This window comes from Musa acuminata, chromosome BXJ2-6, assembly GCF_036884655.1.
Source record: "Musa acuminata AAA Group cultivar baxijiao chromosome BXJ2-6, Cavendish_Baxijiao_AAA, whole genome shotgun sequence".
Taxonomy (NCBI): domain Eukaryota; kingdom Viridiplantae; phylum Streptophyta; class Magnoliopsida; order Zingiberales; family Musaceae; genus Musa; species Musa acuminata.
This window is the reverse complement of record NC_088343.1, coordinates 25,140,278-25,168,083: the sequence shown is the minus strand read 5'-3', so window position 1 is coordinate 25,168,083 and position 27,806 is coordinate 25,140,278.

Here is a 27,806-nt window from a genome sequence, read left to right as displayed (position 1 = left end):
AAGAAGAAACCAAAATCAAATCATTTTCATGGCATAAAAATGAAAACTTTTTCATATCAAGGCAAAGGTCATTCGGCTCTGATACCAAATATTAGAAATTTTAATGAAGCCAACTTGTGTTTCTAAATCATTGTAATAGAAACACAATAAAACTAATGTGGAAATGAAATAGCGTACCTCCAGCCATTGTCGCCAAGAATTTCTGCAGAGGTTTCTTCTTGAACTTTGGTTCTTCTTGGCTCAGAACTCTCGCTTTAGATGATGCAGGAAAGCCTTTCGCTTCAAAGAGATGATTAAACCAAGGGACCAAAATCCTCATATATATATAGATGTTCTCCCATCAAGAACATTTATCATCACCAACTCATAACGTTCAAGAATTAATTCAAATTTGTAACGTTTGGACCATAATAAAGAACTTAATGATATTAAATATTTAATTTAATAATAACGGTTTCATGCATAAAGAATAAGAAACTGAAATCATTTAAACCATAATAAATGAAGAAATTCATGATAATGAATTATGAATCTTAATAAGAACAGTTACGTTATTATTAAATAAGATATTTAATAATAACCGTTACAGTAAAATCATGCTAGCTTGCTCATCTCAAAAGAGAAGCAAAGATTGCTAACTTGCATATTTCATGAAGCAAAAGTTGCTTTCTTGAACATCTCAAATATTGCTAGTTATATTTTCTAAAATGATGTAAAAATTTGCTAGCTTGCATGATGTACAACTTGCTAGAATTTCTAGCTTGAACATTACAAAGAAATAAAAAAATTACACTTCTCAAAAGAGAAGAAAGAATTCACTAGCTTGCATGTTCTAAAGTGATGGGAAATTTGCTAAATTCCTAAGCTTATATATCTAAATCTTGAAAGTTGCACTTCTCCTTTTTGTTGAATGCAAAGGGAGAGAAGGTATGATGATAATCATATATGAGATGATGTACTTGAATATTTTGATTATGCATGATTTTACGATGACATGTTGCTTGGATTTTTGAATTCAAGTGTTCTATCAATAAGGCATATTGATAGGGGGAGTTAAGGTTAACTTTGTCATCATTAAAAAGGAGGGAGATTGTTGAATCTCAGATTTTGATGATAAAACCAATTGATGTGTTTATGATCTGATCTACATTTTGAGTGAAGTAGGAAGCTTCAATCAGGGAGAGATAATTAAAAGCAAGAAGAATCATGTTGGGCCGGAGTGGAAAATGTCAGAAGATTGGATGTCGAGCCGGAGGATCGATCGACATATCGAAAGAAGGCTTCGGTCCATGGGTTCAGGCATTAGGCCAAGAAGAGCAAAAATTGCACTAAGGAAATCGGAGTTCGAAGGTCAACTAGCCGATTGGGCAATAGGCCGCAAGAGAGGATGATGCGCCAAAGAATCGGGCGAAGCATCGATAAACCAATGACATGTCAGACAACATTTGATTAGCTTTATAATAATCATCTAGATCGAAGTAGGTTTTAGGTGTAATTGGGTTGGAATTGGGCCAACTCAATTAGAGGCCAATTGGGCCTAAGTTTGGGCTATGTTGGGCTAAGTGAAATGCCCAAATAGTGACCTAATAAGTGGAACCGTCATGGCATAGTTTTTGAGACTATGTTAGGCGGTGGCACCTCCCAAACACAGTGTCCGAGAGACTATCTGGTGGTGGTACCACCAGACTAGGCAGTGGTACCGCCCAATAATAGGGTGTCAGGTGGTGGTACCATCAGACTGGGTGGTGGTACTGCCTAGTGTCAGTGTTGTAGGCGATGGTACCACCAGTACCTCGAAAACTAGGGATGAGATACTTTTGGCTCCAAGTTTGAATCCACTTGAGGCCTATAAAAACCTCTCTCATCCCTAATTAACAACACAAGCACAAAGAGCTTAAAAGTGGGAAAATGTTGTAGCAATCACTTGAGAGATCCTCTCCTCTAGTTCAAAGTTTAGAATTCTATTTAGGGAGGAGTGAGTGCTTATAAAAGGTTATCTCCTAAACCTATGAAAAGGAGGAGAGGGGTATAAAAGGGTAGTTGATCTTCGTCTATTGAAAGAAGATCGTTAGTGGATGTCGTCGGCCTCGACGAAAGAGGAGTTGGGAGTGGATGTAGGTCACAATGATCGAACCACAATAAAACTTGGTTTATATTTCTATTCTTGCTATTTACCTTCACTACAAACTGACTTACTTGCTTTACTTCCACTACGCTTACGAATATGCTTTCAAAGTTAAGTATTTCCTATACGGGCTTTGTCGAAATATTTGTTATCGTATGAAAGTTTTTCGAACCGACGTGATTTATCCATTGCACTAATTCACCACCCCCCCCCCGACTCTTAGTGCCGACTCGATCCTAACATAAGGCTACGACAATGCTCCTCAAATCTCCAAGCCTGCTATTTGAGGATGAGAAGAGGAGAGGAGAATAGGATGTGATAACCAAGAGAGGCTCTAGCCTATGAACCTATGGTTCCCTCCTATTTATAGAGGTCCCTCGGCAACTTAATCCTAATGGATCCTACTCTATTGGGTATTAGGTCACCATCCAACTACCCAACCCTCTTAGATTAGTGGATCTCTATCCAATAATCTCTTACTAGCCCTTATTGGATCTCATCTATAGGATCCAATATTTCAAGGGCTTATTGGATATCCAAAAAGATAGGGGTTCCAACGGATATCTCATATCCGAACGTCTACTCATCGCAATGCCTACCATAGGTATGTGACCCTTTAGGCCCAATATCGAGCTGGCTGTGAGTCATACCAGTCAGAACTCCTTCTAGCTTAGTTAATTATTATCTCCATAATAATTCACTTGACTTATCGACGACGGACGTACTAGGCCACTACACCGTAGTCCCTAGACGATACAAGAGAATCCAATTTATTAGACCTGTCTATCCTCAATTACCATGTATCTATAGTTCCTCAACCATATACCGGGCATGGTGCTATCAGACCCATATGATTTCTACTCGAGTCTCGCTCTAATCGGATTCTCCCGGAGAACTCTTTCTCTCTTAATCCGAATGATCCTAGCTAGGGATTTGTTTGAGCAAGAACACATGGGATATTTCTTTCATTACACCGAGAACAGATGATCCTCTATCGACATTCAATAGCCCTCATAAGTTTGACTGTCACTCCCGATGACCGGTTGTGCTAGATCTGAAATATCCAAACCTATAAGTCCGGAATCAAAGAGTGGAGCATTCGTACAGGACAACCTTAGTGTCTCAAGTCTAAGGAAAAAGTACACCACTAGGATAACAGAATCGTTGTCTGATAGTGAGGCATCATTAGCCATCTAGTATTCCGCAAGTGGATCAATCAGTGAACTCATTCTCCAATGAGCACCTGCACTGTATCCGTAGTGTCTCCACACAAGCAACTATGAGACTAATTGCCTCCATTATATGGATGGGTATATAGCACACTAGTCTGTCCAGTTATCTCGATGTCCCTCTCGAGTAACCTATGACTAGGATTATTTAGGGTCTTTGTTTAAAGGCGAATCGATCTCATTATCATGATCTCATCACGATCCAATTTTCATTGCACAGATCTATGGACATCACAAAAAAAAAAAAATATATATATATATATATATTTATTTATTTATTTATATTTATATTTATTTATTTATTTATTTATTTATATATATATAAATATAAAATATCAAATAATAATAATATATCAAAGTGATAAAATATCAAATAATAATAATAATAAGTAAAAAGACTGTGTGTTAAGTCACACGCGTCATCACTCACGTGATTTGCTTGTAGGGTACCTATGACTAGCAATCTCCTACTTGACATAAAGCCAATCACCAATGTGTTTGATCCCCATCAGACCCCTGTGATGCTTAAAGATAATTTGAGACAATGGCTTTATCAATGGTTCTGCGATGTTATCTTCGGATAGAACACTTTCCATTGCTATATCTCCTCGGGTCATGATCTCTCTAATCAGGTGAAACCTCCTCAGAATGTGCTTAGACTTCTGATGAGACTTGGGTTCCTTCGCTAAAGCAATCGCCCCATTGTCATTGTAATATAAGGGAATCGACTCCTCGCTACCCGGCACAACTATCAAATCCATGATAAACTTCTTCATCCAGACTCTCTCCTTTGATGCCTCTGCTATAATAATGTACTTTGCCTCTATGGTCGAGTTAGTAGTAGTATCTTGCTTGGAACTCTTCCAGCATACTGCTCCTCCATGTTAGGTTCAAGTCGGCACTTAGATGGGGGTGAATTAGTGCTTTCAAAAAAATCATGTCGATTTGAAAACTTCGTTCAATGAAATTCGCATCAGAAAGATGTTAACTTGAAAACATGTATGAAAGTGTAATAATCGTAGTGAATGTAGTAAGTAATCAATTTGCAATATAAATGATAAGCATAAAGTAAATGCAAACCAGATTTTATAGTGATTCGGTCGTCGTGACCTACATCTACTCCCGATTCCTCTTCACTAGAGGCCACCAGCTTCCACTACCAGTATTCTTTCAATGGGCAAAGACCAACTACCCTCTTACAACTCCTTTTCCTTTTCACAGGTTTAGGAGACAACCCTTACAAACCTTATACCTCTTTTGAATGATCTCAAAACAAAAAAGGGAGGACACTTAGTAATTTTACAACCCAGAATAATAACTTATTTTTGCTTTAATTTGTGCTTCTCCATGCAGGAATAGTTGGGGTATTTATGGACCCCAAATGGCTTCAAAAATGGAGCCAATAAATGGTCTCATCCCAGGTTTCTAGGGTATAGGCGGTACCATTGCTTGTGCTGGGCAATACCACCGCCTAACATAGTCTAGTAGACTATGTCTGGGCGGTACCACCACCCAGACTAGCGATACCACCGCCTAACACTAGGCGGTGCCACTGCTTGACACTAGGCGGTGCCACCGCCCAGTTTGGCGGTATCACCGCCTAGTCTAGCGGTACTACCGCCTGACATAGTCTCAGAGACTAAGCCTCCGGCGGTGCCACCACCTGGACGGACAGTGCCATCGCATGACCCAACTTTTGAGTCACTGAATGAGCCTTTCTCTTGGCCTAAAACAACCCCAACATAGGCCCAATTGACCCCTAATTGAGTTAACTTAATTACCTTTTAAACCAACCTAATTATAACTAAAACTACTTCAATCTAGGCAATTATTACAAAGCATTAATCACATGTTGTTCGACATGTCACTGGTTTATTAGCGCTTCGTCCAATCCATCGGGGCATCATCCTTTTTTATGTCTTTTTGCCCAATTGGCATGTTGACCTCTGTAACTCCGATCTCCTTAGTGCAATGTCCACTCTTCTAGGCACGATGCCTGAACTCATGGCACAAAGCCTTCTGTCGAACCGTCGATCGATCCTCTGGCTTGACGTCTAATCTTCTAACATGTTCCACTCCGGCCCAACATGATTCTTCCTACTTTAATTGTCTCTCGTTGATCGAAGCTAGTCTTGTGTCACTTAAAATGCAGATTAAATCATTAACTCTATCAATTGGTTTCATCATCAAAATCCGAGATCCAACAATCTCCCCCTTTTGATAATGATAACCAATTGATGATGGAGTTTAAACCAAATCCCCCTATCAATATGCCATATTGATAGAAATATAAATTCAAAAATAAATTATGAATCCAAGCAACATGTCATCATAAAATCATGCATAATCAAATTTTTAATTCATCATTCCATGTATGATCGTCATCATAACTTCTCCCCCTTTGTCATCAACAAAATGGAGAAGTGCAACTAGCAAGTTTTTGAGATATAAAAGTTAGCAAAATTTTTGCATCTTTTATGATGTGCAAGATAGCATGTTTTCATTTCTTTGTGATATTCAAGCTAGCAAGTTTTTGATAACTAATGCAAGATTTACATCATTTTATAACATGCAAGCTAGTGAGTTATTTCTTCTCTTTTGAGAAGTGCAAGATAGCAATTTGTTCCTTTATTTGCAATGTTCGAACTAGTAATTTTTGCTTCCTTTGCAATGTGCAAGCTAGCAAGTTTTATCTCCCCCTTTGTCATTATCAAAAAGAAGGGAAGAATACATTTTTGTAATTCTTTTTCCTTTATATCAATTTTCACATCATGACAAAGATAAAAATAAATTTGTATTAATATTTCAATCATAAAAAATAAAAAATCAATTCATGAATACCAAAAGACTGTCATTTTTGACAAATCTCTTCTTTTGTAAATAGAAGGAATGATAGGAAATTATCATAATTCAGAAAGAAAAATTCAAGTCATAAGAAAAAAATGAGTAATCAAGATAACGATAAAAATATATATATAAATAATTTATACATTGGGAGATTTAAGTTTATAATTCAAGCTAGTACTTTTTGGTTCTCTTTGACAATGTGCATGCTAATAATTTTCTTCTTCTTTTACAACAATGATTCAATCATATCATGAGATATATAAATCATAAATATAAGGAAATTATACATAATAAACTTCAAATTATAAACATCAAGAACTCTAGTAATATATCGTGGTTAATTTGAATACATCCCCCCTTTTTAGTCAATACCAAAAAGAATCGTAGGAAGACAATTTATGAAAAATCTTGATTCATAATAAAACTTTCAAGTTATAATCAAAAGAATAATCATGATTTGTTTGGATGAATGTTCTCTTAAAAGAGTGAATCATATGAGAATCAAAAAAATGTTTCATATAAAATACATCTTAAGTCGCAAACATCGATAAATGATTCAATTGGATATATCATCTCATTATTAAAAAGAATCATATGAAACAAAATCCAAAACCATCATCAAAATCACTTTTTGGAAAATTTAATGAAAGCAACATAGATAGATTCCTATAAGATTAAAAATAGCTTAAGTTCTTTTAGTTCCAAATTTTGTGATTGATTTCATGCTCTAGTCTTTTATACAAAGGCCATGCATCATCATTTATAATCGAAAAATAATATGGAAATCATCAAGATATACACTATTACTTCTCAAAACATATATAAAATTAATCTTATTAGGTGTATAAGCATTAGATTTAAATATAACATTTTGTTCCTTTATCATAAGACATGCAATTTTTATGATCAATTTTTTTAATAATTTATATATAATTTTTTAAACTAATTTAAAAATAACTCATGAAATACATCAAGTAATTTCAAAATAAGGTAAAAGGAGTGTTGGTTGAGTCACTTACCTCGTTGTCGAAAGCCACCAAAGCGTGGTTTGCCACCTCGTCTTTGATGGTTTGTTCCTCATCTTTGGATGTACTTGATTCATTCCATGTCGCCTTGAATGCTTTCTTCTTCATTGGCAGCTTCTTCTTTAGTTGTGAACATTCACTTTTGAAGTACCTCAGCCAATTATATTCATAACAAGTTGTTTTATCCTTTTTAAGTTTGTTTTTATTTTTTAATTATTATTTCATGAACTTTTAAATTTTATAGTGAGAAGTTCAAAGTCATTATCATCATCACTTGAGTTATCACTCAAGTGGTATTCTATTGTTTGAAGTGTCAAATCCTTCGTATTCTTTGGAAGGTAGTTCTCATGTTTATTTTGTGTCATGTAACTCATTTCATAGATCATTAAAAACCTGATAAGTTCTTCAAATGGAAGCTTGTTTAAGTCTTTTGCCTCTTGTATTGTAGTTACTTTCAAATCCTAATTTTTAGAAAGAGATTGTAAAACTTTATTAATAAGTTCAAGATTCAAAAAATATTTGTCAAGAGCTTCTAAACTATTGACGATATCCATAAAATAGGTGTACATGTCAATAATAGTTTCACTTGGCTTCATACAAAATAATTCAAAATCATGCTTCAAAAGATTAATTTTTGAATCTTTAACTCTACTAGTGCCTTTGTGTGTGATTTCAAGAGTGTGTCAAACGTCATGCGTAGTTTCACAAATAGAAATACGATTAAATTCATTTTTGTCTAAGGCACAAAATAAAACATTTATAGCTTTCATATTTAAAGAAAAAGTTTTCTTCTCCAAATCATTCCATTCATTCATTGGATTAGAAGACTTGTGAAAACCATTTTCAATAATATTCTATAAATCGAGGTTCAATGAAAGCAAGAAATCTCTCATCCGAGTTTTTCAATAAGTGTAGTCCGTCCCATTGAACATAGGAGGATGAATGATAGAGTGACCCTCTTGAAAGCCGAAAAGAGTCATTTCTCTTGGGTGTTAAACCAAACGAGAAAAAACAAGGCTCTGATACCAATTGTTAGGATCAAGTCAGCACTAAGAGGGGGGGGGGGTGAATTAGTCCTTTTGATAAACTTGTGTCGATTTGAAAACTTCATTAGATGAAATCCATATCAGAAAGATGTTAACTTGAAAAAATGTATAAAAGCGTAATAAGCATAGTGAAGGTAGTAAGTAATCAGTTTATAATATAAATGACAAGCATAAAGTAAATGCAAACTAGGTTTTATATTAGTTTGGTCGTTGTGACCTATATCCACTCCTGATTCCTCTTCACTCGAGGCTACAGGCTTCTTGTTGGGAAAATCTTTGGGGGCAACATCATATGCACAACGGAAGAACAAGAAAACAAAATCCCTAATTCCTAAAGAGATGTTCGTCATCATGCGAAGATTGGTACGCAAAATCTGAGAAATTGAAAAACTGCGTATAGAGTAGATTATGTTATCTAGGGAGATCGTATATCCCTATTTCCTTGCAGATCCTTAGGAGATGGTGAAGGTGTTGAATCTCGGATTTTGATGATAAAATCAATTGATGGGTTAATTGATCTAATCCATATTATTGAGCTAAGTGTGCAGGATTAACTACGATAACCAGAAAACACAAAGTAAGAATACCGGAGTCAAGTTCGATGGACGTTTAAGAGTCCGAAGAAACGTCGGAGATGCTGCTGGAACCAACCGAGAAGAAATCGGGAACCTGTCGAAATTTTTGGAAGTTCGCCGAAGAGATCGTCGGAGGTTCACGGAGATCACCGAGAAGGCTCGGCTACTCGTTAAAGTCATCACAAGTTCGGGAGCTTGCTGGGAGTCCGTCGGAAGAAGATTCGTCAGAAAGCTCGCCGGAACAAGACTCGACGTTCGCGGTTGAAAACTTGCTTAGGATGGTTTTTTTGTTATGTAGTTCACTTGTAATTAGGATTAGGATTAAGAGATAATCCTATATCCTGGTTAGGGGCCAACTAGGCCCAAAATTAGACTTGGTTTGGACTAAATTTGAAGCCCAACAAGTGAACCGAAGGGTCTGGCGGTGGCACTGCCAGACTGGGCGGTGGCACCGCCCAGCACTGTCAATGTCTGACAGTGATAGGCGGTGGCACCGCCACTGACAGGCAGTGGCACCGCCACTTACAGGCGGTGGCACCGCCAGCATCGGGAACCCAAAGAGAATTCAAATTTTGGAGCCCAAATTTGAATCCTCTTGAGGCCTATAAATACTCCTCAAATCTCAGCTGAGATTACAACTTTTTGAGCAGCAATTGTTTGAGAGAAAGGTCTTAGAAAAGTCTTTGCTAGTCTTGTTTTCAATTTGCTAGTGTTCACCTCCTTCTTTCTTGCTGAAAATCTGTAAAAGAGTGAACTGCTTGTAAAAAGTTGTAAAAGGGGTATTTACCCTTCCCCTTCAAGAGATTTGCTAGTGGAAGGTGGGAGCCTCATCGAAGAGGGGCCTCGCAAGTGGATGTAGGTCATTTGATCGAACCACTGTAAAATCGGTGTGATCTCTGGTTTGCATTTACTTATTGTCATTTACATTACTGTAAACCATTTGCACTTTAATGCTCTACTTCTTTATCTCCGTCTTACTTATCTCTTCAAGTTAAAATGCAATCGAAACGGTTTCAAACGAAAACGTTACTTTTATCGTACGAAGTTTCCGAAAGTGTTTAAATCTTCAAAAGTTTATCGCACTTTACCGCTGCTCTAATTCACCCCCCCCCTCTTAGTGCCGCTCCAATCCTAACAATTGGTATCAGAGCTAGGCTCACTCTCATATTTGGTTTGTTACCCAAGAGAGATGGCTTACTCCGACATACATGAGGGTCACTCTATCACACATCCACCCTTGTTTAATGGGTCGGATTATACTTATTGGAAGACTCGTATGAGGATCTTCCTCATTTCCATGGATTTCGAGCTTTGGACTATTGTTGAAAACGGATTTCAAAAATCTTCTCTTCCGATGAGCGAATGGAATGAATCGGAGAAGAAGGTTTTTGCCTTAAATGCAAAGGCTATGAATGCCTTATTTTGTGCACTAGACAAAAATGAATTTAATCGTATTTCAATTTGTGATTCGGCTTTTGATATTTGGAGAACTCTTGAGGTCACTCATGAAGGTACTAGCCGAGTGAAAAAGTCCAAAATCAACATCCTTGTGCACTCTTACGAACTTTTCCGAATGAAACCAAGTGAGTTCATCGGAGACATGTACACCCGGTTTACGGATGTCATCAATAGACTCAAAGCTCTTGGTAAAGATTTTACAAACTTTGAACTAGTAACTAAAATCTTAAGAACCCTCCCTAAAAGTTGGGATCCAAAAGTTACGACCATTCAAGAGGCCAAAGACCTTAAAACATTCCCTCTTGAAGAATTCATTGGGTCTCTAATAACCTACGAAATGACATGTCAAGCTCATGACAAGCTCGAGAACCCCCTTCCAAAGAACAGGAAGGATATGGCACTCAAATTATAAGAAGACCACTTGAAAGGAACATCAAGTGATGAGGACAGTGACAATGACATTGCACTTTTGACTCAAAAATTTAAAAAATATTTAAGAAAGAACAAATTTAAAAATAATACAAAAAATATATTCGAACAAAAGAAGGACCAAGTGATTTGCTATGAATGCAAAAAATCGGGACACTACAATAACGATTATCCTCAAGCCAAAAAGAGAACATCAAAGAAGAAGGCGCTCAAGGCAACATGGGATGATTCAAGCGTGTCCGAAGAAGAGGAGTCCAACACCGAGTAAGTTGCTCATTATGCCCTAATGGCCATTGGAGAAGAGGTAACAGATTTAATTGATGCAGATTTACCTTATCATGAATTGTTAAATGCTTTCCATGAGTTATTTGATGAATGTAAGACAATTAGTAGAAAATATAAATTGCTAAAAAAGGAGCATGATAGTCTCACTTGTGATATCGATAAATTAAAAACTGAATATCATGATAGTTTAGCTCCATGTATAAAATGCCATGATCTAGAATCTCTCCAAATGGAGAACTTGCTACTTGAGGACACCTTGAAGAAATTCGAGGTTGGTAGCAAATCTTTGAATATGATCCTTACAAATAAGGGTCACGTTCCTAAAAGAAGTAGAATCGGATTTGTGAGAAGTCCTCACCAAAATCCAACCACCTTCATTAAAGGCCCCGTCTTACATGTTCGGCACCAAAGCAATTGCAACTTTTGTTGCAAATATGGACATAAAACTTATAAATGTCCATTCAAGAAAATTAGTCCGAACAAACTAATTTGGGTTCCTAAAGGAACCATGATCAATTCTATGCAATATGATGAACAAGTTTTTAAGGCACCCAAAAGAAAATAGGTACCTAAAAATAATCCCTTCTTGTAGAAACATACACCATTACAAGCTAGGAGCAAGAGATGGTATCTAGATAGTGGATGCTCAAGACCTAGTGACCATTTAGTCATTGGTACTAAACGGAGATTACCGAGAAGGCTCGGCTACTCGTTAAAGTCATCAAAAGTTCAGGAGCTTGCTGGGAGTCCGTCGGAAGAAGATTCGTCGGAAAGCTCGCCGGAACAAGACTCGACGTTCGCGGTTGAAAACTTGCTTAGGATGTTTTTTTTGTTATGTAGTTCACTTGTAATTAGGATTAGGATTAAGAGATAATCCTATATCCTGGTTAGGGGCCAACTGGGCCCAAAATTAGACTTGGTTTGGGTTAAATTTGAAGCCCAACAAGTGAACCGAAGGGTCTAGCGGTGGCATCGCCAGCCTGGGCGGTTGCACCGCCCAGCACCCTTGAGCTGGGGTCAATGTCTGATAGTGACAGGCGGTGGCACCGCCACTGACAGGCAGTGGCACCACCAGCATCGGGAACCCAAAGAGAATTCAAATTTTGGAGCCCAAATTTGAATCCTCTTGAGGCCTATAAATACCCCTCAAATCTCAACTGAGATTACAACTTTTTGAGCAGCAATTGTTTGAGAGAAAGGTTTTAGAAAAGTCTTTGCTAGTCTAGTTTTCAATTTGCTAGTGTTCACCTCCTTTTTTCTTGTTGAAAATCTATAAGAGAGTGAACCGCTTATAAAAAGTTGTAAGAGGGGTATTTACCCTTCCCCTTCAAGAGATTTGCTAGTGGAAGGTGGGAGCCTCATCGAAGAGGGGCCTCGCAAGTGGATGTACGTCATTTGACCGAACCACTGTAAAATCGACGTGATCTCTGGTTTGCATTTACTTATTGTCATTTACATTAATGCAAACCATTTGCACTTTAATGCTCTACTTCTTTGTCTCCGTCTTACTTATCTCTTCAAGTTAAAACGCAATCGAAACGGTTTCAAATGAAAATGTTACTTTTATCGTACAAAGTTTCCGAAAGTGTTTAAATCGTCAAAAGTTTATCGCACTTTACCGCTGCACTAATTCACCCCCCCTCCCCCCCTCTTAGTGCCGCTCTGATCCTAACAGAAGGAGGTAAAGCATCCTCCTCTCTAGCGGTGATCCACACAGAAGGGCTGCGACGACACTCCTCAAAACTCTTGGCCTACTTTGAGGTGGAGAGGGGAAGGAGAATAGGAGAGGCAAGCAAAGGCTCTAGCCTATGAGGCTCTGAATCCCTCCTATTTATAGAGGTCCCCTGTCAAACCCTAATGGATCCTCGCCTAATGGGTATTGGATTTGCATCTAATAACCCAAGCCTTTTATATTAGTGGATCTCTATCCAATAATCTCTTATGGGCTCTTATTGGATCTCGTCCATGGGATCCAATAATTCAGGGGCTTATTGGATATCCAATAAGACAAGGGCTCCATCAGTATCTCATATCCGAACCTCTACTCATCGTAATGCCTACCATATGTGTGTGACCCTCTAGACTCAATATCGAGCTGGCCATGAGTCATACCTGTCAGAACTCCTTCTAACTCAGTGAATTATTATCTCTGTAATAATTCACTTGACTCATCGACTACGGATGTTCTAGGCCACTACGCCATAGTCCCCAAACGATACAGGGGAATCTAATCCATTGGACCTATTTGTCCTCAGTTACCATGTACCTATAGTCCCTCATCCATCTAATATCCAGAGACCGTATATCGAGCATGGTGCTGTTAGACCCATATGGTTTCTACTCGAGTCTCGCTCTAATCGGATCCTCCCGAAGAACTCTTTCTCCCTTAACCTGAATGACCCTAGTCAAGGATTCGTCTGAGCAAGAACACATGGGATATTCCTCTTATGACGCCGAGAGTGGATGATCCTTTATCGATACTCAATAGCCCTCGTAAGGCCGACTACCACTCCCAATGACCAGTTGTACTAGATCTGGGACAACCAAACCTATAAGTCTGGTATCAAAGAGTGGAGCACTCATGCAGGACATCCTTGGTGTCTCAAGTCTAAGGACCATATATACCACTAGGACTATGGAATCGCTATCTGACAATAAGACATCATCAACCATCCAACGTTCCGTAAGCGGATCAATCAGTAAACTCATTCTCCAATAAGCACCTGTACTGTATCCCTAGTGTCCTTACACGAGCAGCTATGAGACTAGCTACATCCATCATATTGATGGGTATACAGCACATCAGTTTGTCCGGTTATCACGATGTCCCTCTCGAGTAACCTATGATCGGGATTATTTAGGATATGTGTTTAAAGGTGAATCGATCTCATTTTCGTTATCTCATCACGATCCGATTCCCATTGCACAAATCCAAGGACATCACAATATATATATATATATATATATATATATATATATATATATATATATATATATATTTATAATAGTTATAAAGTGATATATGCCAAAATATAATAAGTAAAAAGATTCTGTATCAAGTCATACGTGCCATCACTCACGTGATTGGCTTGTTGGGCACCTATAACTAGCAATCTCCTACTTGACCTAAAGCTAATCACCTATGTGTCTGATCCCCATCAGACCCCTGTGACGCTCAAAGATAATCTGAGACAACAGCTTTATTAGTGGATCTGCAATGTTATCTTCGGATGGAACTCTTTCCACTACTACATCTCCTCGAGTTACGATCTCTCTGATAAGGTGGAACCTCATCAGAACATGCTTAGATTTCTGATGAGACCTAGGATCCTTCGCTTGAGCAATCGCCCCATTGTTGTTGTAATATAAGGAGATCGGCTCCTCGCTACCCGGCACGACTCCCAAATCTGTGATGAATTTCTTCACCCAGATTCCCTCCTTTGCTGCATTTGATGCAGCAATGTACTCCACCTCTGTGGTCGAGTCAGTAGTAATATTTTACTTGGAACTCTTCCAACACACTGCTCCTCCATTCAAGGTGTATACGTACCTCGAATTCGACTTACTATCATCGACATCAGACTGAAAACTTGAGTCTATGTAGCCTTCAACCTTAAGGCTACTACCTCCATATACTAGTAAAAGATCCTTAGTCCTTCTCAAGTACTTAAGGATACACTTTACTGCTTTCCAATGCTCCAAGCCTAGATCCGCCTGATACCTACTCGTGACACTCAAAGCATGCACTATATCAGGCCTAGTACATAGCATGGCATACATGATAGACCCTATTGCTGAGGCATAAAGTATCATATCCATGTTCGCCCTTTCTTCTGGAGTCTTTGGGGACATACTCGTAGAAAGCGATATCCCATGTCTCATCGGTATGAGACCTCTCTTGGAATTTTTCATGCCAAACCTTTCGACAATGGTTTCTATATACCTGAATTGGGACAAGCCAAGCATCCTCTTGGATCTATCTTTATGGATTCTAATCCCCAAGATATAGGATGCTTCCCCTAAGTCCTTCATGGAGAAGTGTCTAGATAACCAAGTCTTTACTATGGATAGCATTCCAACATCATTCCCAATGATTAGGATGCATCCATATATAACACCAAAAAGGTGATAGCGCTCCTACTTACCTTCCTGTACACACAAAGCTCGTCTTCGTTCTTAATGAAGTCATAAGATCTGATTGCCTCATCAAATCTTATGTTCCAACTTCGGGAAGCTTGCTTTAGTCCATAAATGGATCTAAGCAACCTACACACCTTATCTGGGTAGTTCTTGGACACAAATCCCTCAGGTTGCATCATATACACCTCCTCCTCGAGGTTCCCATTGAGGAATGCGGTTTTCACATCCATCTGCTAGATCTCATAATCATAGTGTGCTGCAATAGCTAATAGATTTCTGATGGATTTTAGCATTGCTACGGGTGAGAAGGTTTCATCGTAATCAACACCTTGCCTTTGACGATACCCCTTAGCCACTAGCCTTACTTTATAGGTCTCTACCTTTCCATCTACTCCGATCTTTTTCTTAAAAATCCACTTGCAACCGATGGGTACAATACCTTCAGGCGCATCAACTAGGTTCCAAACCTTGTTGGAGTACATAGAATCCATCTCAGAATTCATGGCTTCTTTCCACTTCCCGGAGTCTATACTCATAATAGCCTCCTCGTAGGTCTGAGGATCAATATCCTCAACATCATCTCCTCAAATATGTCCCATATATCTCTCAGGAGGATGGGATACTCTATCAAACCTACGTAAAGTTGAAACTTGTGTATTAGGTACCTGAACAGACTCAGGCTGTAGAGTGGTGCTTGAGCTTAGTTCTCCAACCTCGCTCAACTCTATCATTCTCCCACTATCTCTACCAAGAATGTATTCCTTCGCAAGGAACACTGCTCTCTTAGCTACAAAGACCTTTTGGTCCTTGAGATGATAGAAATAATACCCATAAGTTTCCTTGGGGTATCCCATAAATTTGCATCGCTCTGTCCTTGATTCTAACTTATCGGGGTTGTGTCTTTAAACGTGGGCAGGGCAGCCCCAAATCTTAACAACCTTAAGATCAGGCTTCTTCCCTTTTCATATCTCATATGGTGTAGACACTGTTGAATCTCGAATTTTGATGATAAAATCAATTGATGGGTTAATTGATCTAATCCATATTATTAAGTTAAGTGTGCAGGATTAACTATGATAACCAGAAAACATAAAGCAAGAATACTAGAGTCAAGTTCGATGGACGTTTAAGAGCCCGAAGAATTGTCGGAGATGCTGCCGGAACCAACTGAGAAGAAATCAGGAACCTGTCGGAATTTTTGGAAGTTCGCCGAAGAGATCGTCGGAGGTTCGCGGAGATCACCGAGAAGGCTCGGCTACTCGTTAAAGTCGTCACAAGATCGAGAGCTTTTGTTGGGAGTCCGTCGGAAGAAATCCGAGGGCATATCGGAAGTCCGCCGGAAGTTCATCGGAAAGCTCACCGGAACAAGACTCGACGTTCGCGGTTGAAAACTCGCTTGGGATGTTTTTAGTTATGTAGTTCACATGTAATTAGGATTAGGATTAAAAGATAATCCTATATCCTGGTTAGGGGCCAACTAGGCCCAAAATTAGACTTGGTTTGGGCTAAATTTAAAGCCCAACCAGTGAACCGAAGGGTCTGGCGGTGGCACCCGAGAGCCAAGCGGTGGCACCGCCAGTACACTCTCAGTGTCAGACATTGACAGGCGGTGGCACCACCATTGACAGGCGGTGGCATCGCCAACATCAGGAACCAAAGAGAATTCAAATTTTAGAGCCCAAATTTGAATCCTCTTGAGACCTATAAATACCCCTCAATTCTCAGCTGAGAAGATAATTTTTTGAGAAGCAAAGATTGAGAAAGAGGTCTTAGAAAAGTCTTAGCAAGTCTTGTTTTCAATTTGCTAGAGTGTTCACCTCCTTCTTTCTTGCTGAAAATTTGTAAGAGTGCAAACTGCTTGTAAAAGGTTGTAAGAGGGGTATTTGTCCTTCCCCTTCAAGAGATTTGCTAGTGGAAGGTGGGAGCCTCATCGAAGAGGGCCTCGCAAGTGGATGTAGGTCATTTGACCGAACCACTTTAAAATCGACGTGATCTCTGGTTTACATTTTCTTATTGCTATTTACATTACTGCAAACCGTCTTACGTGCTTTATTTCCTCATTACCTTTACTGCACACCTTTACGAACACATGTTCAAGTTAAGTTTTTCAAGTTCGGTTTTTATCGTACGAAAGATTTGTCGAAACCAACGTTTTAATCCACTGCACTAATTCACCCCCCCCCCCCCCCCCCCCCTCTTAGTGCTGCTCCGATCCTAACAGTTGGTATTAGAGCTAGGCTCACTCTCATATTTGGTTTGATACCCAAGAGAGATGACTTACTCCAGCATACATGAGGGTCATTCTATCACATGTTCACCCATGTTTAATGGGTTGGATTATACTTATTGGAAGACTCATATGAGGATCTTCCTTATTTCCATGGATTTCGAGCTTTGGACTATTGTCGAAAACGGATTTCAAAAATCTTCTCTTCCGACGAGCGAATGGACTGAATTGGAGAAGAAGGTTTTTGCTTTAAACGCAAAGGCTATGAATGCCTTGTTTTGTACACTAGACAAAAATGAATTTAATCGTGTTTCAATTTGTGATTCGGCTTTTGATATTTGGAGAACAATTGAGGTCACTCATGAAGGCACTAGCCAAGTGAAAGAGTCCAAAATCAACATCCTTGTACACTCTTACGAACTTTTCCGAATGAAACCAAGTAAGTCCATTGGAGACATGTACACCCGGTTCACGGATGTCATCAATGGACTCAAAGCTCTTAGTAAAGTTTTTACTAACTTTGAACTAGTAACTAAAATCTTAAGATCCCTCCCTAAAAGTTGGGATCCAAAAGTTACGGCCATTCAAGGGGCCAAAGACCTTAAAACATTCCCTCTTGAAGAACTTATTGGGTCACTAATGACCTACGAAATGACATGTCAAGCTCATGACGAGCTCGAGAACCCCCTTCCAAAGAACAGGAAGGATATGGCACTCACATCACAAGAAGATCACTTGAAAGGAACATCAAGTGATGAGGACAGTGACAATGACATTGCACTTTTGACTCAAAAAATTAAAAAAAATTTAAGAAAGAACAAATTTAAAAATAATACAAAAAATAAATTTGAACACAAGAAGGACCAAGTTATTTGATATTAGTGCAAAAAACCGGGACACTACAAGAACGATTGTCCCCAAGCCAAAAAGAGAACATCAAAGAAGAAGGCGCTCAAGGCAACGTAGGATAATTCAAGTGCGTCCGAAGAAGAGGAGTCCAACACCGAACAAGTTGTTCATTACGCCCTAATGGCCATCGGAGAAGAGGTAACGGATTTAATTGATGCAGATTTACCATATCATGAATTATTAAATGCCTTCCATGAGTTATTTGATGAATGTAAGACAATTAGTAGAAAATACAAATTGCTAAAAAAGTAGCATGATAGTCTCACTTGTGATGTCGATATATTAAAGACAGAATATCATGATAGTTTAGCTCCATGTATAAAATGTCATGATCTAGAAACTCTCCAAAAGGAGAACTTGCTACTTAAGGACACCTTGAAGAAATTCGAGGTTGGTAGTAAGTCTTTGAACATGATCCTTACAAATAAGGGTCATGTTCCTAAAAGAAGTGGAATCGGATTTGTGAGAAGTCCTCACCAAAATCCAACCATCTTCATTAAAGACCCTGTCTTATATGTTCGGCACCAAAGCAATTGCAACTTTTGTTACAAATATGGACATAAAACTTATAAATGTCCATTCAAGAAAATTAGTCAGAACAAACTAATTTGGGTTCCTAAAGGAACTATGATCAATTCTATGCAAGATGATGAACAAGTCAGATCAGTTTTTAAGGCACCCAAAAGAAAATGGGTACATAAAAATAATCCCTCCTTGTAAAAACATACACCATCACAAGCTAGGAGCAAGAGATGGTATCTCGATAGTGGATGCTCAAGACATATGACTGGAAATCCATCTCATTTCTCTATGCTCACTAGCAAAGAAGAAGGGTACGTCACCTTCGAAGACAACAACCAAAGCAAAATCATTGGCAAGGGAACCATAGGTAACAAATTAAAATTTTCTATTGATGATATCTTACTAGTTGATGAATTGAATCATAATCTCTTGAGTGTTAGTCAATTATGCGATAAAGGTTATATCGTTAGATTTGAATCAAATGTGTGTATTATTGAAAAATCAAACCATAACATAACTATGATTGCATTAAAATAATGTCTACACCATTAACCTTGATGAACTAAGTAATGAAATGTGCTTCTCCGCTTTAAATGATGATGCTTGGCTTTGGCATAGGAGACTAGGCCAAGCAAGCATGAAACTAATATCTAAGATCTCATCTAGAGAATTAGTACGAGGAATTCCAAATATGAAGTTTATTAAGAACAAAGTATGTGATGCATGTCAACTAGGTAAACAAATAAAAACTAGTTTCAAACCAAAAATTCAAATTAGCACCACTAAACCATTACAATTGATTCATTTGGACTTATTTGGACCAATTGACACGACAAGTCTAGGAGGAAGCAAATATGCGTTTGTAATTGTGGATGACTATACTAGATACACTTGGACCTATTTCTTAGCTCACAAAAGTGATTATTTCAAGTGTTTCTCTAAATTTTGTAAACTCACTCAAAACGAAAAAGGCTTCATGATTTCATCAATTCGGAGTGATCACGGTGGCGAATTTCAAAACCGTGACTTTCAAAATTTTTGTGAAGTTAATGGATACAATCATAACTTCTCAACTCCGAGGAATCCTCAACAAAATGGAGTAGTTGAAAGAAAAAATAGAAACCTAAAGAAATGGCAAGAACGATGTTAAATAAACATAGTCTACCCAAGTATTTTTGGGCCGAATCCATGAATATGGCTTGCTACATCATGAATAGGGTTCTAATAAGAACGTCCCTATCAAAAACTCCCTATGAATTATGGAATAACAAAAAACCAAATATTTTCTATTTTAAAGTTTTCGGTTGTAAATGCTTTATTTTGAATGAAAGGGATGCCTTAGGAAAATTTGATGCTAAATCCGATGAAGGCATCTTTCTTGGTTACTCTTCCGTTTCTAAAGCTTTTTGGGTTTTTAACAAAAGAACCTTAGTAATAGAAGAATTTATTCATGTAGTTTTTAATGAAATTTCTGATTTAAAAAAAAGATTTTGATGATGATCTTGGTTTTGATTATTTGAATTTAAATGAACCCCCTCCTCAAAATAGCAACTTGGATGCACCTTCTTCCGAAATTTCCTTACCCAAGGAATGGAAGTATATAGATGCTCATCCAAAGGAGCTAATTATAGGAGATACATCAAAAGGGGTTCAAACTCGTTCCTCTTTCAAGAATTTTTGGGCTAACGTCGCTTTCCTTTCTCAAATCGAACCTAAATGCATTGACGAGGCCTTAAAAGATGATTTTTGGGTTATTGCAATGCAAGAGGAATTGAATCAATTTGAGAGGAATAAGGTATGGAAGCTTGTTCCTAGACCTTGTGACCATTTAGTCATTGGTACTAAATGGGTCTTTAGAAACAAGCAAGATGAAAATGGTATCATGGTTAGAAACAAGGCTAGATTAGTGGCCAAAGGTTTCAACCAAGAAGAAAGTATCGATTACGACGAAACCTTCGCTCCCGTGACTCGATTAGAAGCCATAAGGATGCTCCTTGCATATGCTAGTAGTAATAACTTTAAACTATTTCAAATGGACGTCAAAAGTGCCTTCTTGAATGGTTTTATTTCGGAAGAAGTATATGTTGAACAACCTCCCAGATTTGAAAATTCTCTTCTACCTAATCATGTATTCAAATTGACTAAGGCTCTCTATGGTTTAAAACAAGCTCCTAAAGCTTGGTACGAAAGGCTTAGTTCCTTTCTTATTTCAAATAATTTTACCAAAGGCAAGGTTGATACTACATTGTTTATCAAACACTTTGAAGATAATTTTCTTATTGTGCAAATTTATGTTGACGATATTATTTTTGGCTCTTCGGATGAATCACTATATGAATCATTTGCCAAATGTATGAGTCATGAATTTGAAATGAGTTTAATGGATGAATTAACTTTCTTTTTAGGATTACAAATCAAACAACCTAATGATGGTATATTTCTTAACCAATCTAAATATACATTAGAATTGTTAAAACGATTTAACATGGATAATTCAAAAGCAACAAACACCCCGATGAGTACTTCGACTAAGTTAGATTTGGATGAAAATAGTGAAAATTTCGATCAAAAAACATATAGGGGAATGATAGGTAGTCTATTCTACCTCACCGCGACTAGACCGGATATTATATTTAGTGTAGGACTTTGCGCTAGATTTCAATCCAATCCTAAATTATCTCATCTTAAGAGCGTTAAAATAATATTTAGATATCTTAAAGGAACTCCAAATTTAGGATTGTAGTATCCAAAATCTGATAAATTCGATTTAATAGCTTATGTAGATGCTGATTTGGCGGATGCAGGATAGATAGAAAAAGTACATTTGGAACATGCCAATTTTTAGGACATGCACTTGTCTCTTGGACTTCCAAGAAGCAAAATTCAATTGCACTATCTACGGCGGAAGCCGAATACATTGCTATAAGTGTATGCTGTGCACAAGTTGTTTAGATGAAAAATATATTAGAAGACTATGGAATTCACTTAAAAAACATTCCCATAAAATGTGATAATACAAGTGTCATATGTCTTACTAAAAATCCAATTCAGCACTCTAGAACTAAGCACATCGACGTTAGGCATCATTTCATACGTGATCATATCCTTAGCAATAATGTTGTTTTAGAATTTATTGACACAAAGCATCAATTAGCAGACATTTTTACAAAAGCCTTAAATGAAGACCAATTTGAATTCATTGGAAGGGAACTAGGCATGTTAAATTATTCATGAAAATAAGCTTGTTTGAATATGACAAATATCTCATCCTTTTCGTTCCTTTGTGAATTTGACTTCATCCTTCTCCTTCAATTCCAAATGACATATTATCCTTCTCCTTCTACTTTTGAATGAAAACTGAACCCTCCTTTTAGATGTATTTTTAAAATTCTAGATATATGCTGATTTTTTATTTTTGAATGAATGTTGATTTTTTTCTGGATGAATGCTGATTTTTTTTTAAGATGAATTCTGGATAAATATTTTTGGCAAATTTGAATGATTAATCTTAATGCTGAATTCTTTCTCTAATGATTTTATGATCACAAATTGTGTGCTTCAAAGTCTCATCTCCTTTTTGTTGATGACAAAGGGGGAGAAAAGTGATGACCTGTACCATTTTGATAGCATGACTTATATGAATTGCAAAAGCTTGTGTGATACGAATGTCTTATATGCCTTGCAAAATCTTTGAGAATATCATAAGATTGATTGATCATATTGAAAGTATGCCTTACATCGATATCATGAAATTCATGTTGAAAATCTTTATCTCCTGTCGTAGTAAAAATCATCCCTTATCATTCGACTTGAAAATGATTTTCATCGAAGTTTCGTATTTACTTGTGCTTAATTAGAATAACGATAAGTTCAACGGTTAGAACTTATCGGTTTATGCTTGATTTCATTGGGATGGAATTCAAGTGTTTCTATTTTCTCATAATGTGACATATAGATAGGGGGAGTTATGTTTAACTCCGTCATCAATTGATTATCATCATCAAAAAGGGGGAGATTGTTGAATCTCGGATTTTGATGATAAAATCAATTGATGGGTTAATTGATCTAATCCATATTATTAAGTGTGCAGGGTTAACTACGATAACCAGAAAACATAAAGCAAAAATACCGGAGTCAAGTTTGATGGACGTTTAAGAGTCCGAAGAATCGTCGGAGATGCTGCCGGAACCAACCGAGAAGAAATCGGGAACCTGTCGGAATTTTCGGAAGTTTGCCAAAGAGATCGTTGGAGGTTCGTGGAGATCACCGAGAAGGCTCGGCTACTCGTTGAAGTCATCACAAGATTGGGAGCTTGCTGGGAGTCCATCGGAAGAAATCCGAGGGCATATCGGAAGTTCGCCGGAAGTTCGTCGGAAAGCTCGCCGGAACAAGACTCGACGTTCGCGGTTGAAAACTTGCTTGGGATGTTTTTAGTTATGTAGTTCATATGTAATTAGGATTAGGATTAAAAGATAATCCTATATCCTGATTAGGGGCCAATTGGGCCCAAAATTAGACTTGGTTTGGGCTAAATTTAAAGCCCAACCAGTGAACCGAAGGGTCTAGCTGTGGCACCTCTAGACTAGGCGGTGACACCGCCTGGCTGGGCGGTGCCACCGCCCAGCACCCGAGAGCCAAGCGGTGGCACCGCCAATACACTGTTAGTGTCAGACACTGACAGGAGGTGGCACCGCCACTAATAGGCGGCGGCACCGCCAGCATTGGGAACCAAAGAGAAATCAAATTTTGGAGCCCAAATTTGAATCCTCTTGAGGCCTATAAATACCCCTCAATTCTTAGCTAAGAAGACAACTTTTTGAGAAGCAAAGATTGAGAAAGAGGTCTTAGAAAAGTCTTAGTAAGTCTTGTTTTCAATTTGCTAGAGTGTTCACCTCCTTCTTTCTTGCTGAAAATTTGTAAGAGTGTGAACTGCTTGTAAAAGGTTGTAAGAGGGGTATTTGTCCTTCCCCTTCAAGAGATTTGCTAGTGGAAGGTGGGAGCCTCATCAAAGAGGACCTCGCAAGTGGATGTAGGTCATTTGACCGAACCACTTTAAAATCGGCGTGATCTCTGGTTTGCATTTTCTTATTGCTATTTACATTACTACAAACCTTCTTATGTACTTTATTTCCTCATTACCTTTGCTGCCCACCTTTACGAACACACGTTCAAGTTAAGCTTTTCAAGTTCGGTTTTTATCGTACGAAAGATTTGTCGAAACCAACGTTTTAATCCGCTGCACTAATTCACCCCCCCCCCCTAGTGCCTCTCCGATCCTAACAGACACTACCGACTTAGTTGGAACTCTGTTCAGAAGGTAAGCTGTGGTTTCTAGGGCATATCCCCAGAATGAGATAGGTAGGTCAACGAAACTCATCATGGACCGTACCATATCTAATAGCGTACGATTTCTCCTTTCAAAGACACAATTGAGTCGAGGTATATAAGGAGGTGTCCATTGGGATAATATCCCATGGTCCTTGAGGAAGTGAATAAACTCTGTACTTAAGTACTCACCTCCTCGATCTGATCGAAGAGTTTTGATACTCTTTCCAGTTTGGTTCTCCACCTCATTCTTATACTCTCTAAATTTCTCAAAGGCCTCGGACTTGTACTTCATTAAGTACACATATCCATACCTTGAGAAATCATCGGTAAAGGTAATAAAGTAGGAGTAACCACCAATGGCATGAGTTGACATGGGTCCACATACATCACTATGTATGAGTTCCAATAGGTCAGTGGCTCTCTCTCTAGTTCCACTAAATGGAGAGTTGGTCAGTTTTTCACGAAGGCAAGGCTCGCAAGTTGCATATGACACATAGTCGAATGGATCTAGATATCCATCATTTAGCAACTTTTGAATCATTCTTTCATGGATGTGACCTAGCCTACAATGTCACAGGTATGCACTATTCATCTCATCTCGTTTCCTCTTGGACACATTTACATTCATGATATGTACCTGAAGCTTCATCAAGCTTTTGTTTCGCCCTTTCTGCAAGGTACTCTTTGCAATTCCTCTTCCAGTGCCCATCTTTACCATAGTGGAAGCATTGGCCTTTGTCCTTTGCTGGGTCTTTCTTAGCAACTTTTGCTTTACCTGGTCTGCCCTTGCCCTTTCCCTTCTTAAGGGACCTTTCTGCTTTCCTTTTCTTTCTGGTCTCACCAGTGTAGAGAACTGGCTTCTCTTTCTTAATTGTACTCTCTACCTCCCTCAACATATTGAGGAGCTCTGGGAGAGTCACCTCAAGTTTGTTCATATTAAAATTCATTATGAATTGTGAAAAGGAATCTAGTAGGGACTAAAGCATAATGTCCACACACAAGTTATCCTCTAGGATTATTCCTAGACCTGTGAGTTTCTCTATCCACTCAATCATCTTTAGGACATGGTTCTGAACTGGTGTCCCCTCAGTCATCCCAGCATTGAAGAGGCTCTTGGATATCTCATATCGCTGAGTCCATCCCTATTCCTCAAATAATTTATGGACATATAGGAGAATGGATCCAGCATCCATCTTTTCATGTTGTCTCTGTAACTCAGGATTTATAGAGCCTAACATATAGCACTGAGCAAGAGTGGAGTCATCAATGTACTTCACGTAGTGAGCGATCTCATCCTCGCTTGCCCCTTCTTCAGGCGTAGGCATCACTGTATCAAGGATGTACACGATTTTCTCCACCATGAGAACAATTCTCAAGTTACGGAGCTAATCCGTATAATTTGGACCAGTGAGGCGGTTGACATCAAGTATGCCACATAAGGGATTTGAAAGCGACATTTTCTGAAAATAAAGATGCAGCAGAAATGAATAACATGCAGATTTTGCAAGAAATAAACTATCAAGATATGGACTTCTATCTTAATATACTCCCACTATTTTACTAACGTGTCACGCGACACCCTCAGCACGTGAAACGGAAGTCTTCGGCAGACTTCTAGTGGGGATCAGGATCCAATCAGCATCTTAGTGTAACCTCGAGGGACTCGACCAATCACACTAAGCCTAAAAGGTAGGCAACTCTTGCCGATCACAACTCCTTGTGATTCCCATCCTGTTCAGCCTCCGAATCATCATGGTCTCGAGGGACTCGACCAACCATGATGCTTGGTTAAGTCAACACCTTCGTTACAAGATGAGTCTGATTTGATGATATACCCTTGAGGGACTCGACCAAGCATACCATATCCTCAGGTCACCGGTGACATCTCTATGTCATAAGCAAGATAGCGAATCGCGTTATAGGTGAGTCTCGAGGGACTCGACTAACTCAACTTACACCGGGAATCGGTTCCTACTTATAACGATGGAAGGCCACGTGGGTCAATCTAATTGCCTCACGTTTACCGACTTAATATTATCGAGAGAGATGTTTCTCTGATTTGGTCTCCTAATATAATATGTCACACATATACATATTTAATATATATCTACATCGCATGTAAATATATATATACATATCTAGTATGTGTATAAGCAATCACACTAGATGATCATGGACCACAACCTAATGTGATTAGGCCCAAGCCAGTAGGCCTAATTACTTACATCAAGATCTATATGTGCAACGATGCATCTCCATGCCCTGTGATCGTCCATCTCGTCCTTGTTGGTTCCGTTGACATCTCGATGCATCCTCATGCATTGCGATCATCCGTCTCGTGGGTCCCGCTATCGTATCCACGCTCCCGCTGCGCCTCCTCATTTGATTACAACTTAATCACATGCATACGGGCCCGACAATAAACGAGAAATATAATAGAGGCTCGCAGGCCGAATAATAATAATCACAAGTATACACATCACACGGTCCATGATCATCCGTCCACACATCATACATCACATGTATAAATAATCATCATCATATAGGACTACTAGATAATAATAAAAATAATAATCAACTAAACTTTTTAATTATTTAGTATTTTATGAAATCAAGGACATATAGAGAATTTCTTAATTCCTAGGGGTATTTTCATAATTTAGACAAAAGACAGAAAATAAAATTTCTCAAATTTCGAGGGGCAAAACTATCTTTTGCCCAGAAAACCCTAATGCCCTCATCCTCCCGTACTGCTGCTGCTGCCGCCGCCTCCGCCACCTTGCCGATGGCGGGCTATGCGGCGGAGGGTGGGGTCGTTGCCCTCGCCTGCAGGCGGCACGCCCGCTGGCGGCGCTGCCCCTACAGTTGGGCGCCCCCGCAGGCGGGCGTCCCTATGGGCGTCGTCCCCTCCGCGGGTGGTTCTGCCTGCGAGGCAACGCCCGTAGGCGATGCTGCCTCGCCGGGCGGCCGCTCCTACTAGGTTTTTGCCCGCGGGAGCAGCGACCACAAGCGCCACTGCCCTGCGGCGCGTCACCACGCGAGAGTAGTGACCGCAAGCGTCGCTGCCCTTGCGGCTGCTGTTGCAGGCTGCCTGCTTGCACGTAGATGGCAATGATGCCATCTGCGACGGCATCGAGGGCAGTAACAGTTGCTGCCCTTTTCCACTTTTGTGTCAAAGATTTTTACGTCAAAAGCTTCTCCAAAACACAACACACGCAGTTTAAAACCAATTTATCGCATGAACAACCTGACTCTGATACCACTGTTGGGAAAATCTTTAGGGGCGACATCACATGTGCAGCAGAAGAACAAGAAAACAAAATCCCTGATTCCTAAAAAGATGTTCATCGTCGTACGAAGATTTGGTGCACAAAATCCGCGAAACTGAAAAACTGCACATAGAGTAGATTATGTTACCTAGGGAGATCGTATATCCCTGTTTCCATGTAGATCCTTAGGCGAGGGTGAAGGAGGTCAAGCGTCCTCCTCTCTAGTGGTGATCCACACAACAGGGTTGCGACGACGCTCCTCAAAACTCCTAGCCTACTCTAAGGTGGAGAGAGAAAGGAGAATAGGAGAGGCAAGCAAAGGCTCTAGCTTATGAGGCTCTGAATCCCTCCTATTTATAGAGGTACCTTGTCAAACCCTAATGGATCCTCGC